Genomic DNA, 16,888 nt, shown 5'->3' on the forward strand with positions numbered 1-16,888 from the left:
TTATAACTTTATCATTTAAAAACATCTACCTCTTGTTTCTATAACTTTTTGTTCCTAATACTCTACATACACACTTTTTCCCCCTTTTTTTGGATCAATTTTATTAGTATTTTTTGAAAAAGGAACTAGGATTCTATTTTAATAATGTTCATAATTCTTTATTTTTTCAATAAAATTTGCTCTTATATAAATTATGTACTATTTTTATTTTAATTTTTGGTCATTGTATGTTTCTGAGTTGAATATAACTTATAAATCTTAGTTTTAAAATAAATGTAATTTTAGCTATAAATTTATTTTCCCCCACCATTTTAGCCACATATTGACTTCATCTTCAGAGGACAAATTATAAAGAAGTACATTTTTAGGTTTCTAAATATTTTTGTTACCTTTCTATTCTTAATTTTACATTTATTGTCTATCACCTGTGGTAAGAGAATGAATCCTTGTGGTATCGATTCTTTGAAAATATGAGGGGTCTTATGTTTTGTATATATTTGCTTTTTGCAATTGTTATATTGACTTTAATGTATATGCTTTATTTTGGGGGATGCAGGAATCTTTATGTATCTATTCGACCAAGCATGTAAATATTTGTAGTTTTGATTTCCAATTTTTGTCAGGATTATCAATTTCTGAGAGCATTTTTCTAATTCCCCCACTAAGAAGTTGGGTTTGCTAATCTTTTCATTGCAATTCTATCTTTTTCCTATTTCTACATTAAGGTTATATTGTTGTATATACACATTTATGATTGTTACATATTCTTGATAGAGTTTTACCTTTAATATTATGGAGTACTTCTCTTCATACCAATTAGTGTGTTTGCCTGATATAAACATAAGTGCAAACATCCAGCTTGTATTTATATTGCCGCATCAACTTATTAAATATTTGCATAGGCTATGTTCTTCATTATCATATTCCCAGCCTTTCTTTGTGGTTGTGTTTTAGATAGTCTTACAAATAATATATAACTGTATTTTATGGGCTTAAAAAAGACAAAATACAATACAATATGAAAATGGGAAAATATAATCAATTTTCACTCAATGTAAATATTGAGATATTTGGGCTTTCTATTATTTGCGTTTTGTGTTTAGCATCCTATTACTTAGCTTTTATATTTGTTCTCTCCTTCTGCTAGTTTTATAAAGAGGTGCTATAAGATTGTCAATCCTGGCTCCCACTTATTTTGCCTCATCATCATTTTGCCTTCGCTTGGCAGTCAATTCCTAAATTTCTTTGGCATGTTCATTTAGCATACAAGTAACGCATACACCAAATTATAATAACTGACTTGCCTTGCAACACACCAGATAAAAAATATTTTATGTTAATGCTGTTTTTAAACTCCCATACACGGCCAAATTTTTTAAAACTTACTTGGATAATTGTTCCAAATTTCTAAATGTTTTTCTAACTTGTTTTTGAACGAGCAGGAATCCACTAGGAAAACAAAGCACTCTGGTACTTCAACGGAGAATTTAGATAAATACGTGGTTAAATGGACATTGAAGAAGGAAAGCAGCAACAAAGAAGCTCTCAGATGAACAGACAGCACAGAGTCAGGAAAGAGCAGAGGTTAGGGTGATTACAATTTACAGGTTCAGAGGAGAGACCGTGTGGGAACTTCAACCTCTGAGGAGAAAGTGCCCCCCACAAACCCCACTAAAACTACCGCCCCAGGTTGGGAGTGATGAGGCAGTTTTCTGGGAACTGCCCAAGTGAAGAGTTGAGGTAACACGGAAAAGAGCAGCAAGCACACAGGTAGGAGCAAGTTCCTTTTCCTCCTCAACGCTCCCAGTTTCCTCTAGTGCCCCCTATTGGTAGAACCTAAATGGAAGTCATCCGAGCAAAAGGCAAAGGTTATTTGTGGACTTTCAGCTACCACTAAGATAGAGTGAAAGGATGAGTTTGGAGCAGAAAGACTAATTCCTAACTTAGGAATTAGTACAGTATCCCCCTTTGGCAACTCAGCATTTATAGACATACTTTTATATACATTTAAACATCTAACCAATAACAACTTTATGATTTAGTTAGTTATGATGCAACTAGCCATACTAAGATGTCTCTACCTTTTAATTGACACAAAATCCCAATATTCATTGTATCCACCTCTAGAGGACTCACAGTATGCACTTCTGGCTGATGTTAGTTATTATAGACCTTCTCTATAGGAAGTGTTTTTCACCATCTACTGATTTCTGGATCATATCACTTTCTGCGGCAGTACTTTGATTTGCTCACTAAGATCATGCCTTTTTTATTCAAATTGCTCTTTGGTTACTCATTGCCCTTTCAGTACCACCAATGACAAAAACATCTCTTTTAAAAAACTAAAACTTTAAGAACCGATAGCATGGGCACTGCTTTTTTTCCTCTTTTGTATTTACCGAATCCTTCTTCTAAGATATAAACCTTTCTCGTAAGGAAGTTTCTCCCTTTGTCTAGCTTACTAATTTTCTTTTATATCATTTTATTCTTCCAGTGCTCCTATACTGGTACTCTAAAGCCACTTTGAATTTTCAAACCACTTTAATTGCACTTTGAATATCTGAGCAAACCTGATCTCCAGATACAGACACATCTTTCCAGGTACATGTTTTTAAAATTGCTTTCTTATTCTCTGGGTTTACAGTAGTTTCTATTGATCATTTCCTTCATTAAACAATATAAGTGATATATCTTCTCGGGAGTTACTTTGACTCATTTTACATGTATATTAATAAAATATTCCATATTTTCCTGTGTAATCTATAATTTGGATATCTTACATTGAAGGGACAACTATGTCATTAAAAAATTCTGAGCCCTCAGTGATGGAGTAGGGGTGGAGCATTGTGAGCCTGTGAGCAAACTGCATAAATTCAAGGTCAGTATCTCCATAGCTCACTTCAAGAATGCAGAATGGAATTTAGGCCAGCCAGTCTGGTGTTACCCACTATGGTGTGGCACCAGAAGTTTAAAGGTGCAGTGTTACTAGTGCATAAAGATACTCTAATGCCTTGAAGTTTAAACTTCCCACCTTTAAGATTTCTTAAAGAACTAAAAATAAAACTACTATTGAATCCATCAATCCCAATACTGGGTATCTACCTGAAGGAAAATAAATTAATATATCAAAAATATAACTGCATTCATGTTTATCACAGCACTATTCACAATAGCAAAGATATGGTACCAACATATAAATTGGTACAGCAGAGAGTGGGACACTGCTATAAGGATACCCAAAAATGTGGAAGTGACTTTGAAATTGGGTGACAGGCAGAGGTTGCAACAGTTTGAAGAGCTCAGAAGAAGACAGGAAAATGTGGGTGTATTCATCGGTTCTTACACTGCTCAGAATTTTTTAATGACGTGACTGGGGAGACCTCACAATCATGGCAGAAGGCGAAAGAAGAACAAAGGCACATCTTACATGGTGGCAGGCAAGAGAGCAAGAGAGACTGGGCAGGGGAAACTCCCATTTACAAAACCATCAGATTTTGTGAGACTTATTCACTACCATGAAAACAGTATGGGGGGAACTGCCCCCATGATTCAATTATCTCCACGTGGCCTCACCCTTGACCTGTGGGGATTATTATAATTCAAGGTGAAATTTGGGTGGGGACACAGCAAATCCATATCAGTGGGAAAATTTGGAACTTCCTACAGACTTGTTGAATGGCTTTGATCAAAATGTTGATAGTGATATGAACAATGAAGTCCAAGCTGAGGTACTCTCAGGTGGAGATGAGGAACTTGTTGAGAGCTGGAATAAAGGTGACTCTTGCTATGCTTTAGCAAAGAGACTGGTGGCATTTTGCCCCTGCCCTAGACATCTGTGAAACTTTGAACTTGAGACAGATGATTTAGGGTATCTGGTGGAAGAAATTTCTAAGCAGCAAAATATTTAAAATGTGACTTGAGTGCTGTTAAAAGCATTCAGTTTTATGTATTCACAGAGATATGGTTTGAAATTGGAACTTATGTTTAAAAGAGAAGCAGAGCATAAAAGTTTGGAAATTTTGCAGTACGACAATCCAATAGAAAAGAAAAACCCATTTTCTGGGGAGAAATTCAAGCCTACTTCAGAAATTTACATAAGTAACAAGGTTCCCAATGTTAATCACTGAAACAATGGAGAAAATGTCTCTAGGGCATGTCAGACACCTTCATGGACGCCCATCCCATCACAGGCCCAGAAGCCTAGAAGGGAAAAACGGTTTTGTGGGCTGGACCCAGGGACCCCCTGCTCTGTGCAGCCTTGGGACATGGTGCCCTGCATCTCAGCTGCTTCAGCTCCAGCCATAGCTAAAAGGGGCCAAGGTACAGCTTGAGCCATTGCTTCAGAGGGTGCAAGCCCCAAGCCTTGGCAGCTTACACATGGTGTTGCACCTGTGGGTGCACAAAAGTCAAGAAATGAGGTTTGAGAACCTCCACCTAGATTTCAGAGGATGTATGGAAATGCCTGGATGTCCAGGCAAAAATCTGCCACAGGGATGGGGCGTCATGGAGAACTTCTGCTAGGGGAGCAGTGTGGAATGGAAATGTGAGGTTGGAACCCCCACACAGAGTCCCCACTGGGGCATTGTCTAGTGGAGCTGTGAGAAGATGGCCACCATCCTCCAGACCCCAGAATGGTAGATCCACTGACAGCTTGCACCATGTGTATGGGAAAGTCACAGACACTCAAAGCCTCCATGAAAGCAGCTGAGTTGGGGGGCTGTACTCTGCAAAGCCACAGAGGCAGAGCTTCCTAAGGCCATGGGAGCCCATCTCTTGCATCAGTGTGACGTGGATGTGAGACGTGGAGTCAAAGGAAATAATTTTGGAACTTTAAGTTTTAATGACTGCCATATTGGATTTTGGACTTGCATGGGACCTGTAGCCCCTTTGTTTTGGCCGATTTCTCCCATTTGGAATGAGTGTACTTACCCAAGCCATGTACCTTCGTTGCATCTAGGAAGTATTAATAACTAACTTGCTTTTGATTTTTACAGGCTCATAGGCAGAAGAGACTTGCCTTGTCTTAGATGAAACTTTGGACTTGGACTTTTGGGTTAGTGCTAGAATGAGCTAAGACTTTGGGGGACCATTGGAAAGGCACAGTTGGTTCAGAAATGTGAGGACATGAGATTTGGAAGGGGCCAGGGGTGAAATGATATGGTTTGACTGTGTCCCCACCCAAGTCCCATCTTATAGTTCCCATAATCCCCTGTCATGGGAGGGACCTGGTGAGAGATAATTGAATCATGGGGGTGGTTACCCCCATGCTGCTGTTCTCTTTATACTGAGTGAATTCTTACGAGATCTGATTTTTATTTTATTTTTGAGACAGTCTCTCTCTCCATCACCCAGGCTGGAGTGCAATGGCATGATCTCGGCTCACTGCAACCTCTGCCTCCTGGGTTCAAGCGATTCTTCTGCCTCAGCCTCCCGAGTAGCTAGGACTACAGGCACGTGCCACCATGTCTGGCTAATTTTTGGATTTTAGTAGAGATGGGGTTTCACCATATTGGCCAGGCTGGTCTTGAACTCCTGAATCGTGATCCACCCACCTCGGCCTCCCAGAGTGCTGGGATTACAGGCGTGAGCCACTATGCCCGGCCGATCTGATGTTTTTTTAAAAAGCTTTCCCTGCTTTGCTTGGCACTTCTCCCTGCCGCCCTGTGAAGAAAGATGTGTTTGCTTCCCCTTCTGCCATGACTGTAAGTTTCCTGAGGCCTCCTCAGCCATGCTGAACTGAGAGTCAACTAAACCCTGTTTTAAAAATAAATTGCACAGTCTCAGGTATGTCTTTATTAGCAGCACGAGAATAGACTAATACAACACGTGTCCATCAAGAAATAAAAGTATAAGAAAAATGTATTATACATATATAACGGAATACCATTCAGCCATTAAAAAAGTATGAAATCATGTCTTTTACAAGAAGATGGAAGAAACTAGGGGTCATTATCTTAAGTGAAACAAGCCAGGCACAGAAAGACAAATACTGCATGTTCTCACTCATAAATGGGTGCTAAAACTTGTATTCACATGGAAGTAGAGAGTAGGATAGAAGAGGGCGACTCATAGGGTGAAGGTGTGGAATGGAGGAGGATGATGAGCAATTGGTTAATGGGTATAATGTATATTATTTGTGTGATAGATTTCCTAAATGCCCTGGCTTGATTACTATGTAATCTATGCGTGTAACAAAATTGCACAAGTACCCCATAAATGAGTACAAAGAAAAAGAAAAAGATATAAAGTTCCCACCTGTAGTCCTGTTTGAGAAATGCAATCCAAACTGACAATATTGTTCTACAAGCTAATACCTAAAAGATCAAATCCTGCTTCAACTTGTTTCAACTACAACTCCAGACCAAGCTTCACCTATCAGAGTTCAGGTTATAGTATCCTACATGTTACGGTCCCCACAGCCAGTATCCCCTGAGACACCTGCATGGCAGGCATTTGTTTAAGACCCTAAACAGTCTGTCCTCTGCTTGTGTAAGGCCATAAAGCAGCTTGCCTGCTTGCTAAGGTCTGTGTTGCTTTGACTAGATAGAAATAGTCACTATTATGTATAAAAAGGCAGGTGCCTTAGGACAAATCTGCCCCAAACTGCAGTGACTCACCAATGTTGTCCATTATATGTGGTCAATATGTACTTAACTCTAAGTCTTAATGCTGCTAGCCAATGTCACACTAATTAAAAGCCAGTCCCACAATTACAAAAATAGCCATTCACACAGCATCGACAATTGTAGGTAACCTAGATTGGTAATCGAAATGCCAACAACTTCCTTAACCTGAGTTGAAAGCCTGGATACCAGCCGCTTGGGTTTTCAAGGATAGCCATATATAACATTCCTTTGTATCACTCACATTGAGCACTGATTGAGATATGGATACAAGAATTAGGCAGATAACAAAATATAGCTTTTATTATTGAAAAAAGTCAGCCAGGCACGGTGGCTCACACCTGTAATCCCAGCACTTTGGGAGGCCAAGGCGGGTGGATCACAAAGTCAAGAGATCGAGACCATCCTGGCCAACATGGTGAAACCCCATCTCTACTAAAAACACAAAAATTAGCTGGGTGTGGTGGTGGGCATCTGTAGTCCCAGCTACTCAGGAGGCTGAGGTAGGAGAATCACTTGAACCCAAGAGGCAGAGGTTGCAGTGAGCCGAAATCACACCACTGCACTCCAGCCTGGTGACAGAGCAAGACTCCGTCTCTAAAAACAAAACAAAACAGAAAAACACAAACAAAACAAACAAAGAAAAAAGACTTGATAACGGATGTGGCTTACATGTGATACTCAAAAAGGTTTGCTAATTCCTTACCCTGAATTGAACTTACTGCCTTGCCATAGGCAGTACTGTAAAATCAAAGGCCTCTTCTACAAGCCCCAATCTGTGTTAAATTCACAGCATAGAAGGACAGAGGAAAATGTGACCTTCCTGCAGATGATTGACACTCAAAGGGAAGGAGACAGGAAGATGGAGATCTAGTTTGTGTTGATTTCCTTCTCACAAACTGACAAATTAGAAAGAGTACTCTACTCTAGGTACAATCCCCTTCACTTGGATACGAGAAGCCAGGCCAGAGGAAGTTACTCCCGACCCATCTCCACCATACACCAACACCCCCAACATGCACGTTACCCCCCGTAATACTTTGTAGAGGATCCTAAATATTTTACTACCATTACTAGAATAAGCTTCAGTACACTTTGAGGACACTCTGGATTTTATTTTGTAAATATAGGAGTTTCCCTGTTCAATAATAATGCTTGTTTTCATATGGATTCTCCTACAGGTCAAATCAGGACCTGTGAGACTTGTAATCTTATGTCTTGTTCTTGTACTGTTACCTGACTGATATATAAAGAACATGGTAATCCTATTCTACAATATTAACATTTTAAATCTATTTCTCAATAATTTTTAACAAGTTTAAATTTTACTGTCAAGATAGTGATTTTAAAAAGATAACCATGACTAGCTTTCTTTTAATTGTCACATAATTTGTTTTCAGATCTGCAAACAAGCCAATTTTATGAACCTTAAATTTGGAGCTACAGAAACTTCCCAAACTTTTACTTGATTGTAGTCAAAGTAAAAATAGGTTTTGCAGTAGATAAAATTATTACAAAAGATTACCTCTCTATGACAAAGTGAACATGGTTAATGCAAACTGATTTAAAATTATTTCAGTTGGTTCTTCTGGAAAATATTTAACTAAACAAATTTTGGGCCCATAAATGCTTCTGATAAATTTAACAGCTATAGTCTTAAAGATACTGAACTAAAAGAATCCAAAAGAAGAAATTCATATAAAAATGGACAAACATTACAAAATTTACTACAACTGTATATTTGACACAATGGCACATTATCAAAACCTCAAAGTAGAATGAACTTTTTAAAAGTCATCTTTTCAACAACAACAAAAAAATTTTACTTAACTCTCCCTGGAAGTTTCAAAGAGTGGGTTACATGCTGTTGGGTATCACTTTATTCTCCTTTTTTTCTTTTCTCTCTTCTTCATTAAAAAAAAATCTTGTTTTCTTCCTTCAGCCTCTGAATCTTGGGCTTATCACAGTCATCCTTACTGATGTAATGGCTTCTCTCGTTAATTATATTATCAATCCCAGAGCTACACTAAAAAAAATAGTATCCTAATTCATAGTCTTTTTAACTTCAACAGCAGCGGACAGGTCGCCACTCTCGAGAACTTCAGAGAGACAAAATTATTTGAAATGAGAATTACTAGAACTCTTTCTACTCATCGAATGGTTCCGCATACTTGGCATTTCTGCTCTTCCTCCATAGTTTTAGAGTGACTTTCTTGTCATTCAATCTTTCTGAAACACTATGTGGCCTATAATTTGGGGCCTACCAGAGGAAAAAAAAAAACGTAAGAATCATCTGTGTTTGACCTCATTTTATGTGCCATGGGTAACACTTCATTTGTTAAACACATACTGAGTTCATGGAGAAGTCCTGCTGGAAGGCATTTAGGCTTGCCAGTATCTGAATTTGTTTTACTAGAGGATCTTTTAGGACTTCAGGATAGGACTATGATGTTTATGAGGCAGGATTCCAAGTAGCTTACCATTCTTAAAAACTGTCAACAGAACATAAGGTATTTCTTTAAAGCAGTGGTTCTCAACATTGCACCTGGGGAGCCTTAAAATATATTGACACCTGCACCCCACCTCCAGAGACTGTGATTCAATTTATCTGTGTGTGTCCACATAGCGGGAGCCTGAATAACTCCAGGTGATTCCAGTGGTCAGCCACAGGTAAGAGCCACTCCTATGGTTCGTTTTTATTTCCACCTTTTCTCTTCCTTAGGTTTTGCCTTTTCTTTCATTCTTTCCAAAATTCCCACTACTCCTGGTTTCCATTACCTTCATCTTCTCCATTTTCATAAGCTACACTGATGTATTTTACTACTTACCTAACAGGTCTAGAGAGATCATTATATTTTCTTTTAGGATCATGAATTTCCTCTGATTTGGGCTCATTCAACTTGAAGGCTTTTGATGGCATTAACTGTGTATAATCCACTATAGACAAGGGCTGAATACTGTCATAATCATTTCTTTCATGGTTAATAAAATAAACACCCTCAAATTAAAGGCAAACTCCTCAATCACAAATTGAATGCCCTCAAAGGAAAAATGGAGGTCCTTAAAGATATACTTATTCTGCCTCCTCATAACCCCCTTCTCTACCTCCTCCGATACTCTGACTCTCTCTCATCATTTCTAGCCCTTTCCTAACAAGATTCCCCCTCCTCCTTATTCTTCTTCTCGATGGGCCTATGCTGTCTCTTCAGGTTCTTCAGGCTCATAAGCTTGTTTGGTGTATTAGTCTGTTTTCACACTGCTATAAAGAACTCCTTGAGACTGTGTGATTTATAAAGGAAAGAGGTTTAACTGAGTCATAATTCAGCATGGCTGGGGAGGCCACAGGAAACTTACAGTCATGCTGGAGGTGAAGGGGAAGCAGACACCTTCTTCACGAGGTGGCAGGAAGGAGAAGTGCCCAGTGGAGGGGTAAGAGGCCCTTATAAAACCATCAGATCAAATGAGAACTCACTCACTATCATTAGAACAGCCTGGGGGAAACTGCTCACATGATTCAATTACCTCCACCTGGTTTCTTCCTTGACAGGTGGGGATTGTAGGGATTACAATTCAAGATGAGATTTGGGTGGGGACACAAAGCCCAATCATATCACTTGGCTACTTGCCTCCACCAACACTTTCCCCTCCTCTCTCCAATGTCTTCTAATGCTTGTGTTGGCCAAGCCATCAGTGGCCTTCACAGTGCCTGGGTGAAGATTATGGGAGTCAGGCAGCAGATTGGGATAGCTGCTGAGCTGACCAGTGACTCATGTGGCTGTAATCACTAGGACAACAGTCTTGTATCTGTCTGAAAGGCTAGTGAAGCCACTGAGGAGTGGATGCCAGACCTTTTGGCTGCTACAACTGTAGCAGAGGTGGGGGGCTCAAAGATGGCAAATGTGATCTACTTTTGAATTTTTCACACACACTAAATTATAAATTTTTCTAATGCTATCTACAATTACTCAGCATTTTCACCTTTCTAATCAAGTCAAGGGCTTTACCATGATTTAATTACTCATTGGTATTATTTCCATCAACCTGTTATGGCAGCTAAGAGCTTTTTTTTTTTCATATAAAAAGCTATTTTGTTTACATTCAACAATTCTATTTACTAATATTATTTATCAACTTGTATGCTTCACATGTACCCTATATACTTTTATTCTGTTTTTACCTTTTTTTAATTCAACAATATTTATTAATAATTCTGTCAAACATCTAAGGGAGGTAATTTTCCTTAGACTTTGTTTGAAAACATTTTCACTTTTCTCTTTTTCTTGAATGATAGTTTAACTGAGTGTGAAATTGTAGAGTAACAGTTTTCCTAATCCTTTTGAGTATTCCCTTTTGGCATCTGTTTTGCTGAGGGGAAGTCCACTATTATTTGATATTCTTTTGTAACTATTCTTTTATTCTCTGAAGGTTTTATTATTTTCTTTTCCTCCTTAATGTTCTGTGCTTTCATTATGATATGTCTAGATATGAATTTATTTTTATTCATGTGGCTTGATACTCAGAGTATATTTTGTTCTGAGAATGTATGTGTTTAGCCATCAGGAAAAAAATTCAGCGATAATGTCTTATCCCATTTACATCATTATTTTTATATCCTTATAAGACAAATAGATATTATATCTGAGTCTAGAGTCTATGTGCTTTTTATTCCATTTTCTTAAAAAGTAATCTCTGTTGCATTTTGGGAAAATTGTGCATTCCATATTCTATTTCACATTTTCCCCCTAATGTGCTCCATCTAGAATTTATCCTGTTAGTTGAATTTTTTTCATATTTAAGAAGAGTTGGCCGGGTGTGGTGGCTTACGCCTGTAATCCCAGCACTTTGGGAGGCCAAGGTGGGCAGATCACGAGATCAGGAGATAGAGACCATCATGGCTAACAGGGTGAAACCCCATCTTTACTAAAAATACAAAAAATTAGCCGGGCGTGGTGGCGGGTGCCTGCAGTCCCAGCTACTCGGGAGGCTGAGGCAGGAGAATGGCGTGAACCCGAGAGGTGGAGCTTGCAGTGAGCCGAGATCACGCCACTGCACTCCAGCCTGGGCAACAGAGCAGGACTCCATCTCAAAAAAAAAAAAAAGAAAAAAGAAAAAAGAAAAGAAAAGAAAAAAAGAAGAGTTAGTCCTTATTTCAGGGAATGCATGTTTTATTTCTAAGCTCTGTAATTGTTATCTTTTGGGATCCATCTGTTATTTTCTAATTATTTTCCTTCTTAATCCCTGGCCATCTAAAATAGTTGGCATATCTTTAAGAAATATTTTATGCATTTAAACATACACATAAATATTTATCAATTGTTCATTCCTGAACATGCACAATGGACATCATCAGAAGTGAATTTATTTTCCAGTTGTTGATATTTTGGACTGCTTCTCTTGGCAGCTTCTGAAAATAGATTTAAAGACCCAGTTCTCTCTCCATTTCTCTCTCTCTGTCTCTCTTCCTCCCTCTTCTCTCATCTAGACACTCAGGGGTTGTCTTGGCCCAGCTCTTTGGGCTTCCTATCCATACCCGGATCTTACATTAATAGTTTAGAACTATGTGCCTATAGTTAGACTGAGTATATTGGGAATCCCAGCACTGAGAGTGAATGACTAGATTCCACATTTGGTTGCAGTGCAGGGCCTGGGTTCTCGCAAGTCTTCAATCAGCTATATGGGGAAGCAGTATAGCACAGTACATATTTTGGCTCTTCATTAGCAAGCAAAGGAAGTCAGTCCCTCCCACCCGCCTCCATATCTTATTTTCAAGGAAGGTGCTAAGCCTCAGTTCCCCATTATTGGATGAAGCACTTTAATATCTTTAGTTTCCAAGAGCAAAACTATTTCCACTCAGGCCAACTTACAAACAGTCAGCTAACCCATGGCTTCTGCATCACTCACACGTCTGATTTTATGTTTTGTTTCTGATCTGCAGAGATGTTTATCTTGCCTTGGGAGCTGGTTTTGTCTTTTTCATTTCCTCTCTTTGTGGTTTAATCTGTCACTGCTTTGTGGGTTTTTTCGTTTGTTTGTTTGTTTTTTCAGAGACGGGGTCTCACTCTGTTGCCCAGGCTGGAATGCAGTAGCATGATCATAGCTCACTGCAGCCTCAAACTACTGGGCTCAAGCGATCCACCCACCTCAGTCTCTTCAGTTATTGGGATTACATATGCAAGCCCCTGTGCATGTGTTTAAGGCAAAAGTCATTGAGCTCCTATCACTGAATATCAGGCTAATATTTTAAAATGTGAAACGCTGTATATCTAGAAATAAAGTTGTGATGGCACTGTGGGAATAAAAGTGTGAGAACTACAAGTATGAAGCTTATACAACAATTTTTTCCTACTTGAATATTTTCTTTTGATGATTCTGCTGAATCCTTGGAAGAACGAGACAGGATTTTGACACAGAAAAATTATTTTCTTAGAATTACCATTTAAAAATATTTAAATAATTACAAGTTTGTTTAAAATCAGGTTAAACTCCTCCCCTCATTAAAAAAATGAAAAAGTTTATTATGAAATCTTAAATTTTCAAGATTGAAGAGACATTGGAAAGACTCTATTGCAAATGCCTGTTCAGCATATTTATATTTTACTCAACCTTTATGTTTCTATTTATAGTAAGGCTGCGCACCAATTCACAAGACCTCATTGTTGCATAACTTATAATGTTCAAAAACATTTTCTCATATTGATGTTAATTCCACTTTTATGTAAACCTACTTTTTGATTTTTTAGGGTATTTTCCTCCACTTTGAGGAAGGCAATAAACAACTATGTTTGCCCCCTACAAGATTCTCTGTGGCACATATGAAGACAATTATCCTGTTTGCTTTTTGCCTCCTTTTTTCCAGGCTATGGAAACACAGTCATTTCCAAAATTATTTATGGCTATGTACTCATTTATTTGCTCAACTATATATTTCTTTCCTAATATGATTAGTATCCAGGGAGATAGCAAGGCCAGGGAGACCAATATAAGGAGTTGGCTACCATGAGTGCCGAAATTTCAGCCAACTAACAAGGTGTCACCAGGGTGAGTTTCTATCTCTACGTACAGAGACTGAGATTTCCTAGAGGAGCTATTCTAGATACACAGCTGATGAGAATTCTTAGTGTGTGGGTAGGAGAATGAATGTAACAAAGCTATGGACTAATTATTTTTGTATTTATTTCCTGTCTAGATGCTATCTCAAGAATCCTTTTGGAATTGAAGCTATACAGAGAATGTAACATTTTATGTAGGATTCTTCTTACAGTTTTGTCTACTAGCAGGAACAATAAAAACCATTTCATACCCAATCTCTTGTGCACCAACCTTCACCCTCCTTTGGTGGAGACCTTCCCCAAAATCACTAACCAAATAAAAGCAAAGACAGGCACAGAAACTTGCAAACACGAATAGCTGAGATTTTTTGAGAAACTTCCATTGTTCAGTAAATATAATAATTTATGAATCATTAAAATAAAATTGGATTTTGTAGTTTTATAGTTGTTTAGTCATGAATTTTACCAGCTCTTGGTCTTACTATGTAATCATTTTTCATTTTCATTGTCCTTATATCCTTCTCACAAAAATACATTGCTTCGAATCAGAGTCATATAAATTCCTTCATTTAGCATTCATAAAAGTTATCTAAGGCACCTAACTGAAACCTTGTTAGCCACATCTGACCTAAAATAAAACTCAGGATTGAGGAGGCTATATTATTCCTAGAAGTAGACCTATTTAGCAGGTTGTAGCACAATTGAGATGTGAATCTAACATAGCAAGCGTCTCAGCTTGCACCTGTGCTGGGTTCCCCCTTTCTCAGTCCTAGCAGCCTAGAGCACTGGTAAGGTAGGTCCATCACGGATCTCTACACAGGAGAGATGGGGACACTTCCTGGAAAAGCATTCATCACACCATAAAGGGAAAGAACACAGGTGGGTACACTTGATGATAGAACGAAGACCAGAATCACAGGTAACACGAGACACTGAGAACAGCAGGGTGTCTGTCATTCAGATTGTCCCTTTGGGGCAATGCCTTATGAAGCCATGTGATTTTGCAGACAGACATTAGGAGGGAGTTACTATTGGAAAATGATGATGCCACTAATGTGAGAGTTTCTACTCTTCCCAAAGGTGATCATGAATCCTCCAGAGATGGGTTGGCTACAGGATGTATTCTTTCTGATGTTAATACTGAAAACTCTGTTTTGTTCCAGATCCTGCCCCATCATGTGGATGTTGAGTCTAACCCCTGTTGAGCTAACATTTGTAATGTTTTGGGCAGAAAGCTGATAAGAAGCAGTTTGGGTTTGCAATCAGTGCAATCCATAACACTCATTTCTATTACTGGCTGTGTAGTATAGGATAAGTTATTAAATCATTCTGAACTTTGTTCGCTTATCTATTCGATGGGGAAAATAATAGCGACTCCATTGTGACGTTTGTGCAAGATAAATGGGGTAACATTTGTGACGCAGTCAGTAGAACTTGCAGCCTAAAGCAATGCCTGTTTCTTTTGGTTCCCCCCAGCCCTTTAAAAACTGATTCATGTTGAAAATATATATATGTAAAGCGGTCATAACACCAACATGTAATTAGTTTATTAAAATCCTAGAACTCAAATATGGAAACAATTAATAGAAATTTTTCATATGCTCAGGTATTTTCTATAATGTATTAAATATATATAATATGTATATATTATTAGAGCCACTATTCGGACCTGCTAGAGAACATCTCTTTATAATTTATCTACATTTGTCACTTTCTGTAGAAATGTGGTCTTTTTGGTCTATTCTTTCCCAATCATTTAGAACTGACATAGGATGAATTCTATCCCGATTTTTCTGCTGTACCCTAGGTAGAAAATTCTGAATCCAAATCTATTGCTTATGTTTTATATGAGATGAACTATATGTTTCCTCTTTCCCTTTTAAAAGTTTTAAGCAGAATATGAAGTATATATATTTTAGGGAATGTAATACTTTTTTCAGATATAGTGAGAAAGTCCTTTTTATATGAAAATATTGCCTGTTTTCTCTTTCTAGCTTTAGAATAGTGCACACAATAATGCCATAGTGGTTGACAGTTAAATTTAGATCCAGTATTTATTTTTTTAATTCAAATTGCTCTCTTTGGGAGGGGCAGAGCAAGGTTTGTGAATTTCTGCAGGCCAAAACATGTCCTCACAGTATGGAGATGTGAAAACAAAGACCATCACCAGAGGCAGAATGTTTAACTGAGATGAATGGATGAGCAGAATAGTAAGCAACTAGGCTTTTTGAGAACTTAAAAGAACACAGTGCATTTGGAGGGTGGGAGGAAAGAGTTCTCCCTTTGCTTCTTTCTTTCATGGAAGAAGAAATATTTGAAGTGATAAGAATACATTTTTAAAATTGTAAAAATAGAAAATCTACAGGCAGCAGATAATGTAATAACATCATGGATCATACAGTTGAATGCACACAATACTACAAGGGTTGAAAGAAAAAAAGAGAGAATTCCCAAAGGTACCATACTCAATGTGTTAAAGAAATCATATTATCATATTATGCTGATCATTTAGGACTCAGACTTGTGTTAAAATAAAACAAATTACTTGTCCACGTCATTCTGACCACTTGGGTCCAGGAACAGTGATTTATATCACGTGGAGTAGCTTCTCTTTGGAATTTTGTTGAGCTTCCTAAAAGTCCCTATCAAGACTTGTCATGTTCTTGGTTCTAAGCGGTGGTCTGTGATGTTACATCAAGCTGTCAATTTCTCTTGATGCTTTCTTCCTTTGCAGTATTTTCTTACTCCTACAATATTTTATGTAATCACCGTAATGATACAAGTGTCACCTACAACCAGCTTTGCGATCTCAATTCTGAAAAAGGTTAACTATCTCTAATAACTTTGTCTCATTTATTTTAAATGCAAAATCTTTCCAAACTCTTTCTAATTAGATGGTGCAGAATTAACTGAAATGAAACAAAGATCCTGCTATTTCTCTGCCTTTTATATAAAAAATCTATACAATGAAACTTTGCTTTTTACAGAATTAGATTTGTGAGGGTGATTTAGATGAACTTCCAGTAATAATGTCATCATCCTTAGGCTTTAGGTTCCAGACCAGGCACTGGCTCTACTCTTAGTTGCTGTTACATTCCCAGTAGAGGGCTGCTTAACCAAGGTCAGTATTTATTCTGTGTGGTTACAAGTACACTCTTATAGCAGCATATGGTATGGGATTATCAGCATATACTTATGGCAAAAATAGATGGAAAT

The sequence above is a fragment of the Macaca nemestrina genome, chromosome 4 (genome assembly GCF_043159975.1).
Source record: "Macaca nemestrina isolate mMacNem1 chromosome 4, mMacNem.hap1, whole genome shotgun sequence".
Taxonomy (NCBI): domain Eukaryota; kingdom Metazoa; phylum Chordata; class Mammalia; order Primates; family Cercopithecidae; genus Macaca; species Macaca nemestrina.